At 41.8% G+C, this 14758-nt stretch overlaps 1 pseudogene; it reads right to left on the bottom strand.

Moving 5' to 3' along the window:
* Positions 1–4048: 4048 nt before the first annotated feature.
* LOC131413914 (putative HLA class I histocompatibility antigen, alpha chain H) lies at positions 4049–14600 on the bottom strand (annotated as a pseudogene).
* Positions 14601–14758: the final 158 nt, after the last annotated feature.

The raw sequence follows: 14758 nt of genomic DNA, 5'->3' as shown, positions 1-14758 counted from the left end.
ACAAATTTGTGAGCCTCCTAGATTTCTTTCAGTTATTTATTGATTTATAATTTCATTTCACTGTGGTAAGAGAATATACTTTGCATTGTTTCTATCCTTTTAAATTTATTGAGGTTTGTTTTATGGCTTCACATAGCATTTATCGTGAGGAATGCTCCGTGCACATTCAGAAGAAGATATATTCTGCTATTGCTGGGTGGAGTGTTCCAGAAATATCTGTTAGGTTTATACTGTTGGTTTAGAGTGTTGTTCAAGTCTTATTTTTCTTTGTTGACCTTCTGCATGGTTGTTCTATCCAGAATTGAAAGTGGTATATTGAAGTCTCTGACTATTATTGTCGTATTGTCTATTTCTCTCTTAATTTTTGTCAATTTTGTTTTCATGTATTTGGTGCTCACTTATTAGGTGCATATATGTCTATAATTGTTTTATCTTTCTGATGGGCTGACCTTTTTATTGTTATAAAACATCTGTTTGTCTCTACTAGCATTTTTTTTACTGTGTCTTTCATCTATTACTGTAATCCCTCCAGCCTTCTCACAGTTACCATTTGCCTGAGATAGCTTTTCTCTCCTTTTAATTTTACTCCATTTGTAATTGAATCTCAGCTGTGTCTACAGTAGACAGCATAACTGGATACCGGGTTTCTTCAGTCTAACAATTTGTGCTTTGATTGACATCTTTAATCCATTAAGATTTGATGTTAATATGTATACAGTGGATTTATGTTGCCATTTTACTTTCTATGTATTTCATGTCTTTTTCCTCCCTCTATTCCTCTTTTACTGATTCCTTTGTACTAAGTGGGTATTTTCTATTGTAATCTTTTAATTATTTAATGATTTTTCACTTTATTTTTGAGTTATTTTCTTAGTAATTGCTCTAGAGTTTGCGCTATACTTATCAAAATCCATTTCAGATTTACACTAACTTAATTTCAGTGAGATATAGAAACATGACTATAACTCTATTTCTACTTCTTCCTTTTGGGTCTGTTTTGTTATACAAATCATATCTAAATATGTTACAAACCCAACAATAAATTTTAAAGATTATTAATTTGTATGATTTTGGAGAGTGTGTATTAATGTGTCTTCAAGGTCACTGATCTTTTTTCTGTATTGTCCAATCTACCATTAACTCCATCTCTCATACAGTGTATTTCTCAAATCAGACATTATTATTTCTAGGAGTTTGATTTTGGTTTGATCTTTCATATATCTTTCATGTCTCTTATGTAACTTTTTCCACATAGGAGTACATTTACAATAACTGTTTTAATGTCATTGTCTGCTAATTCTAACATCTGTGTCAGATCTAGTTTAGTTTAAATTGATTCTTTTTTTATTTTTATTTTCTTTAATTTATTTTTTTATTGCAGTAACATAAAAAAATTAAAAAATAAATTGATTCTTTTCTGTATAACTAATTTATGGCCTTATGGGTCATATTTTTTCTTTTTTTTTTTTTGCATTCTTGGTTATTTTTTATTTGATACAAGATATCATGATTTTACCTTATTAGATGCTAGACATTTATGCATTCCACAAGTATTCTTCAGCTTTTATTTTTGGGACATAAGTTATTTGGAACTTGTTGGATCCTTTTGGGTCTTGCTTTTAATACTTGTTAGGCAAAACCAAAAAATGTTTAGATCAAAGCAAATTATCACCAACTGCTGACACAAGACTCTTCTGAATATTCTACCCAATGCCCAGAAAATTACAAAGTTTTCCAGTCTGGCTGGTGGGAACACGCACTATTCTTAGACCTATAGAGCTATAGGTACTGTTCCCCGTAGTCTTTCTGGGTTAGTCTTTCTCTGTCCTTGGATAGTTTCCTTACATGCATGGACTGATGAGCTGAAGACTTGAGGGGAACCCTCTGCAGACTTCCAGTGCTTTTTCTGTTCAGCTCTCTTCTCTATGTGCCTTCACCTTCAGTTATGGCTGTCCCGGCCTCCCCAGTTCACAACTCTGTCCTCTCAATTCAATGAGACTCCTGGGCTCTGTTTAGGCTCCTCCTCCCAGCACAGTGTCCTGGAAACACTTTCCAGGAAGGAAGATGGACAATCATAGGCCTCACCTCTTTTGGTTCCTTCTCTTAGGGATCAAATTCTTGTGCTGCCTGTTGTCCAAGGTCTGAACACCATTGTTTCATATCTTTATCTGAAATTGTGGTTGTTTAAGACAGAAGAGTAAATCTGGTCCTTATTACCCCATCATGGCCTAAAGCAAAAGACCATGAACTAAGTTTTTAATTCAAATTATTATAATTTTAATTTCTAAGAACTATATTTGGTTCTTGTGAAAGCTAGTTATGTTACATTTGGTTTCCTATGCTCTGAAGGCATTTTCAATTTTATCATTTAATCCTGGTTTTGTTATATTTTCTTTTTTTAATTAGTTTTTTTTTAATGACCTCAATCCTCCTTCTTTTTTTTTTTTTTAAACTTTATTTATTTATTTTTCCCCCCAAAGCCCGAGTAGATAGTTGTATGTCATAGTTGCACATCCTTCTAGTTGCTATATGTGGGACTCAGCCTCAGCATGGCCGGAGAAGCGGTGCGTAGGTGCACCCGGGATCCGAACCGGGGCCGCCAGCAGCAGAGCGCGCGCACTTAACCGCTAAGCCACGGGGCCAGCCCCTATATTCTATGTCTCATAATTTCAATATTGAAATTTTATGAGCCTCTTTACACTATCCTTTTTTCTACTACTTCTCAGTCGTAGTCTTTTTTCCACTTGTACTTATACATTTCTTGCCATGGGCCGTTTTTTTTTCCTTGTGCAATTATTTGTGTAAATTCTTTGACACCTAGGTTAAATATGGATTTCTCTAGATACTTTTGTTTCTTTCTTTCAATTTTTAGGTCATTATGAATCCAGGACAATTATAATCACAGCTTGAGGTTATTTGGCCCAAAATGATAAAGTAAATTTGGACTACAAGTCACAGGAGTGCTAGCTGGTGGTTACAAATTCTCAGAAACAGTTGTTTGCTCCCTTTTTTGCTGGCTCAAAGGCAAATTTCCTAGGAATACTCTTATATTAGGGGATGAAGCAGACTTTGTTTTGTTTCACCCTTACTCTGAGGATATGAATCTGTTTCCCCAGATTTTCAGGGAGGGGATGTCTCTTATGCTCCCCACATGAATAAGCTCTGGGCATCAGTCCTGTGTATTGCAGTTCATGAGCCTGAGAAAACCAAAGCTAAGATTTTTTCCAAATGTGGCAAATGCCCAAAGGATAAAAATAACTTTTCTCTCTGGACTATTGCCCACATTTATATTTTGGCCTAAATAATTTTTCTCTTGATTTTTCTGCTATACTTTTGGATGCTTTTTGTATTTTATCTACTATTTTCAATTGTTTTCAGTAGAAGAGGCAGCCTTGAAATGTAGCCTACTATATCATTGAAATGGAATTCTCATTAACTATTTATTGATTCCTGATACTCATCTGGCACCAGGGTAGGTCCTAGAATACAAATCCACCTAAAACAATGCTACTTAGTGCAGTCTGTGAGCCAGCACTGGCCTGTGAGGTGTTTGTTACCAGCCTGCAATAAGATGCATACAGAAATTGAAAGTGAGTGTAAGCAAATAAACCTTTACCTTATCTTGTCCCAGGTCGGTAATTGTCAAGGAAAAGATGAGCGCTTATATTATGTTCTCAGGACTGCTAAAAAGAGTTTGGTTGTTAGCTGTTCATAGACCAGAGTTCGAATAGCACAGTGTCTAAACTACAATGGATTTTGAGGGGTTTTTTTTGGGGGGGGGTCACATAAAAACTGATGAATGTTACAGATACTCTCCCCAGAAATATGTGCCCACACACAGAAATATAAAAGTTAATATAAAATGTCAGTAGATAAAAGGATCCTCTGAAGTCTTATGGATCATGTTTTTTTAATCCTATCAAGCAACAAAGGCAGGGAGAAGACTATTCGAGAAATCAGTTCATGATCCCACAATGCCACTCCACTTATCTGAGAGTATGAACTGGAGTAGACAAAAGCTGGACCCCATAACCAATTACCAAGAGAATAAGTTGAAAGATGTCATTTATTAGTCACTCACTCATCCAACCAAACTTGAGTGCCTACAATGTACCAGCTCAAGTTCTAGTCTCAGATCACTGCTCCAAAAATTGACATTTGTCATTTTTTTATTCAATTCCTTTCACCCCCAACTTCCACCCTCAGAACCTTCTTCCCACATTAGGGGAATTCCATACTTAAAGAGTCTTTTGTTCCAGATTTATTGAGATATAATTGACATATAACACTGTGTAAGTTTAAAGTGTATGTGTTGATTTGATACATTTATATATTACAAAATGTTAACACAATAGCATTAGCTAATACCATTATCCTTTCACATAATTACCATTTTTTATGTAAGAATACTTAAGATGTACTGTCTCAGCAACTTTCAATTATATAATACAGTTTTTATTAGCTATAATCACCATGATGTACATTAGATCCACATACCTTGTTAATCTTATACTTGGAAGTTTGTACACTTTTACCAATATCTTCTCATTTCCCCAATCCCCTAGCACTAAATAACTACCACTCTACTGTCTGTTTCTCAGAGTTTGGCTTTTTTAGATTCCGTATGTAAGTAACATTACACAGTTTTTGTTTTCTCCATCTGACTTATTTTACTTACCATAAAGCCCTCAAGTTTCATCCACCTTTTCACAAAAGGCAGGATTTCCTTTCTCAGGACTGAATAATATTCCATTGTATATATATACACCACGTCTTCTTTATCCATTCGCCAGTTGATGGACTCAGGCTGTTTCTATATCTTGGCTATTGTATATATTGCTGCAATAAACATAGGGGTGCAGATATCTCTTCAAGATCCTGTTTTCATTTCCTTCAGATAGAAACTCAGAAGTGGGGCTGCTGGAGCATATAGTAGTTCTAGTTTTAATCTTCTGAGGAATCTCTATACTGTTTTCCATAGTGGATGTACCAATTTACATTCCCATCAACAGTGCACAAGGGTTCAAATTTTTCCTGAGTACATGGTGACACAGAGAGGCTGGGACTGTGCAGAATGCATTTAGCAAGGTAGTGTGAGTAGCAGTAGCGACATCCAGTTGCCAAGAGCAGCAGCAATAGCAGTCCTAGCTGCAGGTCTAGTGTCCAGCATCAGGGTGTCAGTGGTGTGAACAGTGACATCTGTGCCCAGCAGCAGGGGCAGTGGTTCCTATGTGGAACACAATTTAAAATGGGATTATGGATTTTGTTCCTGTGTTGCTTCAAGACTATTTTGTGGCTTTCCTTGAAATAAAATGAGCCCCCGATTTGTATGTGTGTGTGTATATATATAAATGCACACATATATATATAAATTTATGTTTCAATCGGAAAAATTTTGATTCTGTTCTTCACATCAAGAAGTGAGGGAGATTCTGGGAGGTTCTCAGTGCTTCCATTCAATTCTTTCAAAACTAAGAATCTTCCTCTCCTTTAATTAACCCACCAACCCTACCTCATGAAAAGAATTAGAAAAAACAAATCCACATCCAGATTCTCATTTTCAATAAGGAAGTAAAAAGTTGCAGCTTTGTGCAACATGAAATTAAGACAGGGATGGAGATGGCCTAGCCTGCCTCTGCTGGAATAGGAAAGTCAATCAGGGAAGAAAACACAGGTCAGTGCACGGAGGCGGTCAGGGTCTCCCCATGTGATCCAGTCTCCCCACCTCCCCTCATCATGGTGATAGGAAAGCAGACACATTCAGATGCCAGCTGCAGAAAGAGAAGTTAGGGTTTTGAAGTCACAACGGGAGGCAGGGCATGAACAGTCGTGCATCACTCAGGCCCCCAAAAGGCCACTGTCTCATACTGTGAAAGAAAATAATCATGAATAAATTCAGTTCAGCCACTGTAAGTGGTGCATTCTAAACAGTTCGCCATGTGCTCAGAATGTCCCACTCAAAGAATCCTCATAACGCAGTCATGTCGCTTCTGCTCCAGCCATCTTCCCACTTCAGGCTCTCCAGGATCTCACCTCTAGGAGCCATGAGAGAAGCATCAGAGCTCTGGCCACTGTCACTGCCTGGGGTAGAGCAAAAACAGGACCTAGTCAGAGCCCACAGGAGGAGATATGGCAGAAGGAGGAATTATGGGGTGGATCAGCTCCCCACACGGGCTCCCGTCTACAATATCCCAGGGGTCTCAGGGATCACCTCCTCCCACCCAAACTTACATGTAGCCTAAGTGTAGCGTCCTCATTTTCCATCTGTGGGAAGAAAATGTCCCATAAGAGGCCAAGGAGATGACTGGGTCATGAGATCCTAAAGGAACTCCCTAGTCCTGGACCAAAGGGAAGTTTCCAGAACTATGACTGAAGACCCAGGGCAGGATCAGGAAACATGAAGAAAGTAGATGTGTGAGAACTGCACCAACCACCCGCCTAGAAATCTGTCCTCAGGAGTGACCCTCTCTGACCTTCAACTGCTGAGAATCAGCTCCCTATCACCAGATTCATCAAGTTGATAAATTTGTCTTCATTTTCACATGTGCTTTACTAAAGAGTAAGTGTTAGCAAATGGCCCCAGACTGACAAGCACATGTGTGTGGATGGTACTTCTCATTAATGAAGCACGGCAAACTTCTACCTAGGCTTGAAATTCCCCAGTGGGACAAAAAAAACCTCAGACCCCACCCCTTCCCTACCTGAGAGTTTTCTTCCTCCAGCTCACAGATCTAACCACGACAGCTCCAGAGACCACAGCTCCAAGGAAAACCAGGCCAACAAAGATTCCCAAAATGGCAATGGTGGCCTGAGGAGGGGACTCTGGAAAGGGAAAAGAAGGTGAGGACCCTGACTCCATACCTCAGCCCCGACCCTGCTGAAGTTCCCCAGAAGGGCTCCTAATTTCCCTGGGAAGAGGCTCTATGCCCACATCTCCCTCCTTACCCCATTTCAGAGTGACAGGCTCAGGCAGCCCCTCATGCTGCACATGGCAGGTGTATCTCTGCTCCTCTCCAGAAGGCACCACCACGGCCGCCCACTTCTGAAAGGTCCCGTCCCCCCCAGGCCTGGTGTCCACAAGCTCCGTGTCCTGAGTGAGGTCCTCCCCATCACGCTGCCAGGTCAGGGTGATCTCCGCAGGGTAGAAGCCCAGGGCCCAGCACCTCAGGGTGACCTCATGGTCAGAGATGGGGTGATGGGTCATGTGTGTTCTGGGAGGCTCTGTGGTAGACAAAGCAGGGAGGCTCAGGCAAGGGCTTGTTGAACAGCATCTACTCCAAAGACCAAGATGCCATAACTCCTGAAGGCTTGGCTGCCAACCAGGGCGAGGCAGGAAGCATCCTTGATCGGGGGTAGATGGAACCGGCACTAAGCTAAGCAGTGTCCAAAAAAACGGTGAGGGAACTCAGTCCAACGTTCCCTTCCAGGGTAAGAGCCTCTTCAAAGATTCTCCACCCTCTCATCAAGCTTATTACTCAATGTTTCTAGACAAATGTTCATAGGCACTCACAGCTGCTATAGCTCTAGTGGGACAGGGCCAGAAGTGCGAAAAACCTCCCAGAACCCAGGAACCAGCCCTGTGCTCTCCTGAGAGTAGTTTCACCCCAGGGTGAGCCCAAGAAGAATGGGTGGGTCAGATGACACTGCCCAGGAGACTCAAGATGGGAGGCTCCCCAAATCCACATCTCTGGCTTGTGCGGAAGACATCCTCAGCACAGGGGCCCCTCCCATCCCACACTAGATATCCTACACCCCTATACTGGATCAGCTCTTAGAGATACTCCCACCCACACTCTGGAGAAAAAACTGGCCCAAGCTGGGAATGTGGGAAGAGCTGAGTGGGTGGGCTGTGGGAGGTCATTACCAGTGCGGTTCAAGCTCTCCCCTCCAAACTCCAAGTATCTCCGCAGCCACAGGATGCACTCCTTCTCCAAATAGATCTTGTCTCTCTCTATGAAGTTCCCACTGGCCTCCCATTTTTGCTTGGTGTAGCGGGCAATGAATGAGACCGCCGTGTATTGCAGAGGGTCCACATCCAAACTCAGGTAGTCGTCACCATCATAGCCATATTGCCAGTGCCAGGTGGTCCCGCCGTCCTCCCGGAGCTCACAGCCGTAGGTGAACTGGAGGTTGTGGGTGCCTGCCCACCCCCCAGGACCAAGCAGTGTCATTAAGGGCAGAGTGTGCCCCCAAGGCCTTTCCATCAATGGTCCCTGCTCCCCCATCCACTTCACTCCACCTTATCTCTTGGTGACATTCTCCTTAGATGGCATTCATGTTCTAGACAAACTAGTTTGGTCCTCTGATTCTAATCTCTTTTACTTGCTGTCGACTCTGCAGTGGGGAGTGGTCTATGCTCTGTTCCAAAATATATTGAAAAAGCATTGGATGAGGGGTTACAAACTTGGGCTTTGCCATGACTGTGTCATTTGGACAAGTTATTGAACCTCCATGGTTCTATGTTTATCTTGTGTAAATGTAAGGTTAAACTATGACCCCACAGGTCTCCTGTGCTAACACTCTCAGATTCTAAGTGTAAGTTCTTGAAAACAGAATTACAGTACATACAGTGTTAACGTAAGAGGGCACAATGTGCTCAGTATAGTTTTCCTTGAGAGTTATGGACGGAATTATGTCCCCCCAAAATTCATATGTGAAAGCTGTAACCCTCAATGCAATGTATTTGGAGATTTTAGGAGATAATTAAGGTTAAATGAGGTCTTGAGGGTGGGGCCCTAATCCAATAAGATTGGTGACCTTTTAAGAAAGAAGAGATGAAGATCTCTCGCTCTCTCCATGTGCACACACCAAGGAAAGCAAGAAGATAGCCGTCTGCAAGCCAGACAGGGAACCGTCACCAGAAAGCAAACCCTGCCAGACCTTGATCTTGCACTTTCCAGCCTCTAGAACTGTCAGAAAATAAACTTCTGTTACTAAGTCATGCAGTAGGTGGTATTTTGGTATGTAAGCCAAAACAAACTAATACATTGAGGTACTAGAGAAGGCAAACAACTTAATATTAACAAGCACCAAGCTTCTGCTTAAAAATTTCCTGCATGAATTTCAGAATCAAATAGAAATAACTCTGAGATTGCCATAGCCTGGATTAACCACATCCTCCTCTGGGCTCCCACAGTCTGCCTTGTCAAGCTTCTAGTCCAACACTTACACGCTCTAACAAACCTTATTGTGTATCATTTCTCTCCTCTTATGCTGTGAGTCCTTAGAAGGTGGGGACTATGTTGGCACCTGCAGCATAATGATCTAGCAAACCTTTGTGGAATTCACGTTCCTATAAAGAGCAACTGATAAAAGCTGGGCAGTCTTACTATTCAGCTTTATAACTCTCACTGATTTATGCCTTGATTTGGCATTCAAGGCCCTTCACAAACTTGTTTCAATAGTGCCAAGCAAATGGGATACATTTACTAAAAATTATCAAACTACAATCTATCCCCTGAGCTCATGTGTCGAATCCCACCCCACACTGCACCCTAATTTCCTATTGCTTGGAACATCTTTTATTTTCTTCAATGACCCAAATCATACATATCCAACAGGTTCTATACAAAGTTCTACCTCATTTATGAAGCTCTCCCTATCCACTGGAGTGTCTCATCTATGAACTTTGGTAAGCTATTATCTCTGTGTCTCACTTGACATTTAAGGAGGTTCTGGTCTTTGACATCACTTGGTGCATCAAAGGGTCAATAAACTGTTCCCAAAAGTATACATGCCTCCCCATATTAATTGTAAGCTCTCAGAAGACAAATACCAGGTTATACTTTTCTGGTTCCCCACTTACAGTGTCCAAAAGATATGTGCAAAGCATGTATCCATGACCCAATGAGACTGTTGAATTAATTAGTTAATGTCAAACAGAGGGCCAGCCCCGTGGCTTAGCGGTTAATTGCACACGCTCCGCTACTGGCGGCCCAGGTTCAGATCCCAGGCATGCACAGACGCACTGCTTGTCCGGCCATGCTGAGGCCACGTCCCACATACAGCAACTAGAAGGATGTGCAACTATGACATAACTATCTACTGGGGCTTTGGGGAGAAAAAAGGGAAAAAAGAAAAATGTCAAATAGACCCTGCCCCCTTGTGACTAGACTGGGCCGGCCTTCACTTTCAAGTGATAGCTTGTGCACAGTTGCCTGCCCCACCTGACCCTATGGGAATAGCTGTCAAGAGGGTCTCCCACCCCTGGGGATTGTGGTGAAGTAATGAGCATTGCTTGCCCCTGCTTTCTCACAGGCACCCACCTGCTTGTTTTTGTGGGTGTTCTTTGTTCAGACCATGCTTCGTGGTTCCGTTGTAGTATCACTGCACATTCCTCAAATTTAACCGGAAAATCTTCATCCGATTTGTGAAGATATTGGTCTCATCATCAAAGTAACTTGGCTCCTCCATCAGCCACTGAACGCAAGATTTTGCCTTCATCTCTTCACTGTCATAGCGGATGAAAGGTTGATTGTCCACAAAGCCAAAAGCAGTAAATGCAGGGACTCCTGGACCTGGCTCAGACACAGCCGAGTAGAAATACTGCAGAGAGTGCGATCCTGAGGTAGGAACCAGAGAATGTGGATCAGAGCAAGCTCCAGTATTTATGAGTGAGGACCCACTTCCCAACGTGTGGGGAATGAGTATTTATGTCCATGTGAGTGTGTGTGTGTCTGTGTGTGTACAACAGGAGAGAGAGGACACACAACATAAAACAATGGAAAAACAATTATACAACAACCCCCTTCATAAACGAATCCAAATCCCACACCAAGTGTGCACTGAGAGAATTCAGAGTGACAAGAGATTTTCACATATTAAGGTATATGGGATAACTATTCAAGCTCAAAACTGGTTCAGCTTGAACTAAAAAGCCTGACTTATGGCCTATCAAACATACATTGTACATCTGCTTAACCATTAAAGTAAAGAATACACTCTCTTAAGATAAGAATGCATACTTCCCCTCCTACGCCCAGTATTAGTAACACCCAACGCCCTATTGGTAACGCCCAAATTAGTCCCTTTCCTGACATCATGGTCACATTGACCTGCTAATTTGCAATTGAATACCTCTTTGAAATTTTGATACAAATGTATCCTGGGTGTGTTTAATGTATGTTCTTTGTTCTAAAAAGATAGAAGACTGTACTGAAAACCATGCTTCTCTGGAACACTTTCTAAGGCCTTCCCCGGTTATAATCCTCACTCTAGCTCAAGTAAACTCACCTTATTTCTCTTATCTATAGAATGGTTATTGGTTATTTTACATTGACAAGAGAAACAAAAAAGACTTATTAGTACAACACCTTCATGAGAAAAGTATCCATGAAGAGCTGTCCTTGAGCAGGACTTGAAGAAGTGGAGGGATCTAGAGAAGTGGAGGAGTTTTAGAAATATTCTCATAGCTTGGACTAAGGTATGAGTTTACTGGAAATGGGACCCTCTTCTGGGTCCCCAACTATGATGTTGCAGCATCTCAACTCCCGACTATTCTCTTGCCGTCTCCCCAATATCCCCTTCATCTTCGCTGTCACTGTAGAACACATATTGGCCTCAGAGAAAGGAAATTCCAATCCTTCCACACCCTCTGTTTTCTGGGGTAGTCACTTCCCTCTCTGGGTGGGAGATGGAAATCAGAGGACGATCCAGCCAGAGATAGGCACTCTGTAAATGCTGTCCAGAGAAGTCCCATTGGAGCCGGTTTCCATAGAAGATGAAATATCCCAGGCGAACAGAAATTGCCCCCCCATCCCACATTGCCAACACCATACCAAGTCAGCCAGCAGCCCAGGGTTGGTCCAGCTGGACCCACACCTTTGCTGGGCTTAGGATCCTGTGCAGGTCTCTCAGTTTCTTCCTTACCCAAATGCAAATAATGTTAATCTATACATGAAAAACCAAGGAGCAGTTAAAAGGGTGATTAGCAACTGGAAAAAATGTAGCTATACATATGTTAAGTGGTGGTAAGTAGTACTTATTTCTTTATACACTAAAGGGAATGTTTCTATAAATTCCTTATTTAAGCAGAAATGCTGAATCAAAGGTTATTTTGAATATTAATATGTACATCAAATTGCTCCACAAAAAGGTTCAGTTTACACCCACATCAACAGGAGAGGTTGAAATATATACATACAGTTTTAATTTATTTCTGTTATAATTGGAGAAGTGGAACATAATTTCATATTTATTGGCCAACTGAATTTATTCTTCTGTAAATTACTTATTCAAATTATTTATATGCTTTTAGCAGTATTTTTCCCTTTTAAGAAGAACCTCTCCACCTCTGCCCCTCGGCATGGACTCCTCTTTTGGTGAGCAAGCCTCTCTCACTGTGAACTGACTCTGACCATACCCAGCTCTGGACCCCATAGAGAAGCCTCTGCTGAGTCAAGTCAGGAAGTCCTTCCTGGGACCCAGACAGTGGACATATGGAAGTGTTCACCCCATACTCCCATTAAACACCCTCACCAGACCAGTTAGGTTTGCACAGAAAAAAATTCTGTTTCCTGAAAATTACCAATGTGTTGCTCTGTAGTGTATGCTTTTATTTCCTTGTTTTAATTCTTTTAATAACCATGTGAGGTAGACATTTAAACTCCACATTAGAGATGAGAAAACTGAGGCTTAGTAGCAAAGCTTTCATTAGAACTCATCTCTCTTGCTCACAAATAGGTGAGACTCTATAAAAAAACAGAGTGGTCTGTGTACTTCATCCCCACTTCTTGGGGAAAATCCCACAAATCGCTCGGGTGCCAGATATGAATATCAAGATTTTGTTTCATTTTCCATCAAGCTGTTGACTGCTGGTGGGAAAACATTTCACTCAGCAGTTAAGTTGTGATCCTGCCCTTCACCTGGTGCACCTCTAGACTCCGGAGTTCCACAACAGCTGCTGCCCAACCATGCTAGGAGCCCTAAGGCTGGGGACAATGGCTCCTCAGTAGTTTGCATAAGGGAAAATAGAAATACAGTAGCTGGAGGGACGAGGGGAGACCTTTACATAATTTAGGGATGGGATTTTCCTGGATGAGTCAAATTTTAATGAGTACATTAATCATGCACTTCTTCCATTTGAATGTAAGATGTGTGTGTGCATGTGATCTCTTTCAGCTCTAACCATTGATGGGGTTCAGGGCAGGCCACCCTAAGATGTGCCATTCTGGTATGCAGATTATTTCGAGCTGAAGAAAATAAAGGCTCAGAAGACTCAGAAAGAAACTTTGACCTCTCCCCCACTGACTGCCTGAAAGAATTTAAGATAGAAGGCCCGTCCCCAGGACAGGCCATCGCCATAGATAACTCTGGGTATGGATAGACTGGGAGGGTCCTTGCTGAGCCCATTCTTATCAAAGCTCTGAAAACCAAGTAAAGGTAGAAGTTACCCTTTGTAAGAGACATTTACATTTATAAGGGGAATCTTCATTTGTAAAGGTATCGCCCTCTCCATGCCAAGAAGGAGGAGGGATGACCTTATCTCTAGAAACTCTTATCTGCATGGAAGGCCAGGACTTAAATCTGCATATTAACCTTACTCTTGTTTACTGTACTTTTTTGGTAATCTCCCATAGCTGACTCCCCCCACCCCCAACATCCTCCTTTGTCTTTAGCTGAAGATAGTATTTAAGATGAGAACCTCTGCCATTTTGTCGAGTTACTCAGTTTCCCTGGGTCTCTCCCATGTATACATGTTATTAAACTTTGTTTTGTTTTCTCCTGCTAACCTGCTTTTTTAATTATTTGGCCAGCCATAAGAACCCTAAGGGAAAGGGTGGGGATGATTCTCCCTCTTCCCCCTACACCATCATTAACCAAGGATCAAAATGAACTCACCTTAGAACCAGACCATCAAAGTGCTATATCACAAATTGTTAAGATATAATTTTCAAAAATGATTAAGCATAATCAGTCACATTGCTCTCAGTTAAAAATATTATAAATAACAATTTTGTAAGGGCAAAAATATTCTTTGTATTTATAATAAATAAAAATACTTAAATTATTGTATTTTATTCCATGTTTTTGAGTTTCTGTTTTTATACGTATTTTATGAGTTGTATAATGCATTGGTACAGTAGAACATCTATATGCTTTATAAATAAATAAACAAACATACACTTTAAACTCTAAGAAGGATAATTTTACATTGGATACCATCAGTCCCAAACTCCTGCTTCTGGCTGTGGGTTGGCCTTCTAAGTATTCAACAAGCCTCTCTCTTCTAACTGGCTTTTAAAGAGCAGAACATCTATTTTGAGCACAGCAGGGGTACAGAATTCATGACTTCCAGCCTGGCTCAGAGATCAGCCAGCTTCTTTCTTGTCTGCACCACATGCCCTTCTTAGCCAGAGTCTGCCCAATGCTGAGCCTGTGACCGCCTGCGTCAGGATTTTAAAAGTCACCTCTGAGCTTCCAGATGCCCTGAGACTCCAGTTTGGATTCTTTCTCTCTCCTGTTGGGTTTCCCCTGCAACTCTTCCCAGCCCGGCCCCCCCCTCCAGTTCCCCACTCACGGGCTCGGGTCACCTGCAGGAAGCTCAGGAGCGAGGGCAAGAGGGCAAGAGTCCACAGCATCGCCTCGGCTGTTAGCACTGGTCCTAACACTCCCTGGGCACAACGGAGTCGAGGCACACAACGGGACAGCCTCACTCCCATTCATATGGAAACTGTGGGAGGATCCTCAGAAGAATAGAAACTGCTGAGGCTGAGCAGGAAAGGTCACGGCAGGGAAATCAGAGGACCAGCCAGCCAGA

This window comes from Diceros bicornis, chromosome 14, assembly GCF_020826845.1.
Source record: "Diceros bicornis minor isolate mBicDic1 chromosome 14, mDicBic1.mat.cur, whole genome shotgun sequence".
Taxonomy (NCBI): Eukaryota; Metazoa; Chordata; class Mammalia; order Perissodactyla; family Rhinocerotidae; genus Diceros; species Diceros bicornis.
This window is presented reverse-complemented; position numbering and strand designations above follow the sequence as displayed.